This window comes from Glycine max, chromosome 20 (assembly GCF_000004515.6).
Source record: "Glycine max cultivar Williams 82 chromosome 20, Glycine_max_v4.0, whole genome shotgun sequence".
Taxonomy (NCBI): Eukaryota; Viridiplantae; Streptophyta; class Magnoliopsida; order Fabales; family Fabaceae; genus Glycine; species Glycine max.
Window position 1 is genome coordinate 41,990,142 of NC_038256.2, and position 5,878 is coordinate 41,996,019.

Here is a 5,878-nt window from a genome sequence, read left to right on the forward strand (position 1 = left end):
AAACTTTTATATATATATATATATATATATATATATATATATATATATATATATATATATATATATATATATATATATATATTATTTATTATAAAATTTTAATTTAATTTATATGTTTAAAAATATTTGTTTATTATAAAATTTAATTATAATATATTTATATATTTAAAGTGTTTATTTATCATGTACACTCACTGCTAAAATACTAGTATTTTACCTAATTAAGAAGATAATTACTTAAAATTATATTAATAATTTAGATTAGCATTTTGAAGTTGTTTTATTTTATTTTTTCAATTTATATTTAGTCTAATTTATACTTTTGTTTGATGTATTCTATAAAAATATATTTCTATATTTTAGTGAATTTATATATTTAAAGTTCTAAAAAAATTGAAAAACAGATTCAACACAAACTGAGTCAAGGTGCATGGTTGCATGCTTCAACTTTTTTTTAAAAAAATATTACCTTATAGATCTATTTTGTTTTTTTAATTAAACCTAAATGTTTAAGTTTTTTTGAAGTACCAAAATATTTTTTTGATGTTTTTGTTTTTAATGACTGTCTAATTATTATAAAATTGTTAAACGCATTTCCTAATTAATTCTTTAATTTATAAGAAACACAAATAAAAGGTCACTGAAATTGGATTAGATTAAATAAAAGCTATATTTTAAACTATAAAATGATGAAATTAATTCTAAAAAGTATATTAAATTAAATTTGTTAACCTTTTTTTTTTCTCAAAACAGACTCCACTCCACAAAAACTCTTGTTAATAAAACCTTGCAGCTTTGGGGGTATTTAATAGACTATCAGTATTTATTTTTTGCACAAAACTTAGTTGAGATGTAATTATTTACACTATTCCAATTTTAGTTATCAATGATTATATAATTGAGAACATCGTAGACAGGTTATGTGGGGTCAACAGTATTTTAGACTTACAAATAGTGTGCAAACAGTTGCAAAAACCTCCAAGTAAAACATTAATAAAACAGATTTAAATTAATCTTATACTTTTTAGTAATTTACTTTCCAATATTCATTTATATCGTTTTATTTACAGACTTTCAGTTAACTTTTCATACTTGTGTTTATATTACATATACCATTCTTTCCAAACTTTTCTAGACATATTCATTTTTTACACTAAGTACATTTTAGAATAGTTTGGAAATTAAACTTACAGTTGTAGAATAGAGCCTCTTCCTTAGTAAAATTACCTGCTCAACAGGAATCATTCTGTTTATAATCGGTTAACTATTCGACTTTTAATTGATTCCTCCAACTGATTATATTGCCAAAAACGATGCAAACATATTGTTAATTTTTTACAAAAACATATTTAAAATATTATTAAAATTAATAGGGAAGCAAAGGAATTAATAAAGTTTAACCTGTGCAATAATTCTAGCTAAAGAGCTATAACGAAAGTGATTTGCATGATAGCTACTGAAATAATATCGTATGTCAATTATATCCAAGCAAACAGGGAAAAGATACATATAATTGTGCAAGATATTTCACAAAAATCTACAAAAAGTGTAAGTAGTAGCTAGGTTTCCCGCTCTCAATTCCTTTATGTATGACATTAAGTATTAGCTACTATATATATAAATGCTGAATTGTTATCATTTATGTGCCATATGCTCAGAGTGAAGTATATAGCCTTTCTTTTCCCTAAAACTTGCAGTACCAAAAAAGCACACGTACACTTCTAAATCCGCATATATATTGGTAGATATATACATAAAATATATAGCTATAACTTCATATCCATCACCAAGAATTAACTAGTTTTGGAATCAAACTCCACCTCTCTAGTGTCTCACCATCTTATTGTTCCCCTTGTGGAAGCCCTTTACCATTCTTTTATTCCCTGCTTCTTCAACGTAACTATCAATCTTTTATGTGAAGCACTAGCTAGCTAGTAGAAGCAGCAGCAGCAAGAAAAAGTCATTCTCAATTCACAAGCTTGCTAGCTATAGAGTGATGAAGCAAGAAGACGACAACACGCACATTTGTGGACCCTTCAAATCCTTCAGAAGAAGATGCACCAGGCTGGAGAAGGAGCATAGGGCCAGGTTCTATATCCTTCGACGCTGTGTCACAATTCTTGTTTGCTGGGAAGATCATTGTGATGACCCTTGAATATTAATTCCTATTATTATTCTTTAGTTAAGTTATCTACATTTAGCCCAGAAAGTTTTTTAACTATATATATACTTGGTTTAATATTAAACATATATAAAGTTGTGTGTATATGTTTTGTGTATTTCTTCTACCCATGCATTATTTACACGTTAACCTGCAGTATACTCCCTTTGCACTTGCTAATATATATAGTGAGAGAAATGTAAATATGTAATGTTGCGAGAGGATGGTACCTCTTGCCACTTTGGTTAATTGATGTATATCAGTATATGTGATATATATGTATATGATGGAAATGGAATGTTGTTGTATAATATGTGTTATTGTAACTTCCATGTTGTATAATCTGTGTTAATTAGTATGTCTTGCTGCCATGTACGTACGTCAACGTAATTCTTATAAAATTCGTCAAATCTGATTTGCGCCATTATCATATACAACTTTACGTAATTGCAATATTTCAACAAATGTTTTTGATCTTTTTAATGCCAAATAATTAATGGATCTGTTGGTGCTGATTTCTACCATGGCTCGGCATAAACTCACTATCTTCTCACTACTGCTAACTTTAAGACCAATGAGTTTTTTAATATAATTTAAAATTTTCTTTAACTTACCATCTAAGATTAATTTCTTTCAAAATATACAAATAACTTAAATAAATTTTATCTCTCCTAACATTTTCTTTTTCATATATACGAGGGGGGAAATTAAATCGGATGAACATACAGAACCAGTTATACGCTAAATGCATGTAAAATGTACATACTTGACTGTGTTGATAGATGAATGATTATACACTTCTGTTCAAAGGAATCTCGATCAGATCTGTCCAACGTTTGATTATGAAAGACACGGCAATGGAACAAAATCCTGAAATAGCGTTTGATAGCATGTATTTGGTTTGAACTGGGAAAAAAGTATAACCAAAAATAATAAACATTTAATGGTGCATAACACCAAAAGATGGAGATTCAGCAAAAGTTTATATTCTATCCCATCATGCGCAACTTCTGGAAAATGTTTTTGCACGTGTGTCGACGATAATTTGGTCAATGTCTAAAATTTAGGTGGAGTATATTATATTAGAGGGGTGTATTTGATTTTAAAAGCTTCAAATATGGTTTAGGTAAAATATGTTTGTTTTTTTTATTCAAATCATATTTTTATACAATAATTTACAACATTTATATAATATTATTATTTTTTCCACTTATCCTTATTATATCAACTATTTCTCTTGTCTTTTTATTTTATTCTTTACTGTACAATTTTTTTGTACTAACATAATTTAAAATTTAAGAAATAAATCTAATAAAATATACTTCAGAAAATTTTAACTAATTTTACCTTATTTAATGTTAATATTTCTAAAATATTCTTCATTATTTAACTAAGGTGTTAGTTTAATATTTCTTTTTATTTTTAATATTAAGGATAAATTTTAAAAAAAATTAATTAAAAGTGATGTAATTAAATGTGATTAATTATCTTTCTTAATTAACATGAATTAATTTTTTTCTTATATTTGAGAACTCAATAATATATTATTAATTTAAAAGTATTTAAATTATTATTTGACATATGAATGTATCAAAAGGATATTTATAATTCTATTACGATCCTTGCCATCAACATATAGTAATAAAATTATCAAGTCACCATAAAATTAAAACAATTTTATAGCAAAAACATAATGATCAGAAATATATAGTCTTCTTGTAGCCTTTCTTGCACATAATAAACTCAAACTTCTTGTTTTAGCCTTCATATAGCCTTCCTTGCTTTTATCCTAAAAGTTATCCGCTTGCTTCATGTGAATCTCTTCTTCCGAATCACAGTAAAGGAAAGTTATTTTCAAATATCTATTTTCTCTACCTTTAAATCAAAAGTTATAGCGAAACTCAACACAGTTTTAATGGACAACGTCTTCATCATATATGAGAAAATCTCAATAAAATCAACACTTTATCTTTGACTTAAGCCTTTCATGACCAATGTAACTTTATATATATCTCAAATATACCAAATTACTTTCTTGCTCTACTCTATAAATCCACTTGTTTTCCAAGGCTTTCTTTTTTTTTGGCTTTAGCTAGTTTCACCAAATCAAATGTATGATTATCATGCAAAGACTTCATTGAAATCCAACCTTGTCTTTGTTAAGATTCGGATAAATCTTCCCTTGTCGTGTCTTTTTTCTATGTGCTATCATTTAAAAAAAAAACAAATCATATTTAAACAGTATTTTAAATCTAAAAACGAATAAAAATAATAAGTTTAAAAAAAAAGTAAGAATGCAAATCGTATCATTAGATTAAAAAAAAAGTAAAAATGATTTACATGATTGATATGAAGCCAGTTTTATCAAGTGAAAATCTTATCATATACTACAGAAATAGCAACGAAATGATTATTTCTCTCTCTCGGTCAATAACATGCTATAAAGGGAATGAAAATTATGTTTGCCCCAAAGAAAGAGCCCAACTGTTACGTGGAATGAAAGTGCACCGAAAAGGAAAGCCAGTCAAAATTGACTGAAGTTGAACTATTAAATATCATTACTGCCAATTAATTTCTTTCTTCTTCTTTTTTTATAGTGGACCGTTCCCATAAAAAGGAAGGAATTAATATTCTCGTTTAATTTAAGATGTGCTTTTCTTGTAAAAAAAATATGTTTATATTACAACTTTCCTCTTTAGTTTTAAAATTTATACACCTCTCTTTAATATAAACAAATTTCCTTAAAACATTGTTTTTTTTTTAATTTTCAACATCATTTGCAGATTGTTTTAACTCCGATTATCAATTGTGAACTTTAGGAAATGAAATAATTATTTTGGGTGAAGTTTTCACAGTCAGTTAAAAGGTGTTTAAAACACTGTGCAATCTTCTAAAGTCTTAAATAATAGATTCTTTACAGTTAACTACCAATAATGCTAAAAATTGTGAAGAAAATAAAATCATAAGACGGGTCTCTCACAATTATTTACCATTACTGAGATATTTTTTTACATTAAAATGGATTAAAATATAGCATGTCAAATCTCTCAAAAATAGAAAAAGGTGTAAATTTTAACATCAGAAAAAAAAATATGCATATTGTAAATATTTTCAAGAGACAGATATAACTTCAAAGAAAAAGAAACAGTACATATCTGAGAAATCTACGGAAGAATCAAAATGTAAATTATGAATTACAAAAATGACACCACTTTAAAAATGAGGATAGTTTTTTTGAGGGGAGCGTTGTTGAACTTGCGTAGTGTGATTGAGAAATACCAATTTTATTTTCCACAAATCATGTAAACAAGTAGATTTGAGGTTTCTGTCTCTGAAAATAAAACTGTCACACGCTTAAATACAAAATAAAAATAGAGCTAGCAATCCATGAATGTTTTAGCTTAGGAGTCTCCAGTCTACAATTATACTTCTAGCTACGAGAATGATTGAAAAGAGGTGAAAAAAATATGATCGTGTATTTATGAGCCTAGGAATCTGGTTGGCCAAATCATAATAGGCTCACCAATGCTGTTTCAGGCCCAAATGTTTACTCAAGCCGTTGATTTGTTAATGGGAACTGCTAGGGGGCACCCAGCAATTTCACTTATACATCAAGCATAACATGCCAAATGTCAATTTTATCCTTTCATAAGCCCAATACATATGTCATACCAATTAGCAATTCAAATTGCGCCTATGAATTGCAATCCGTAAGAG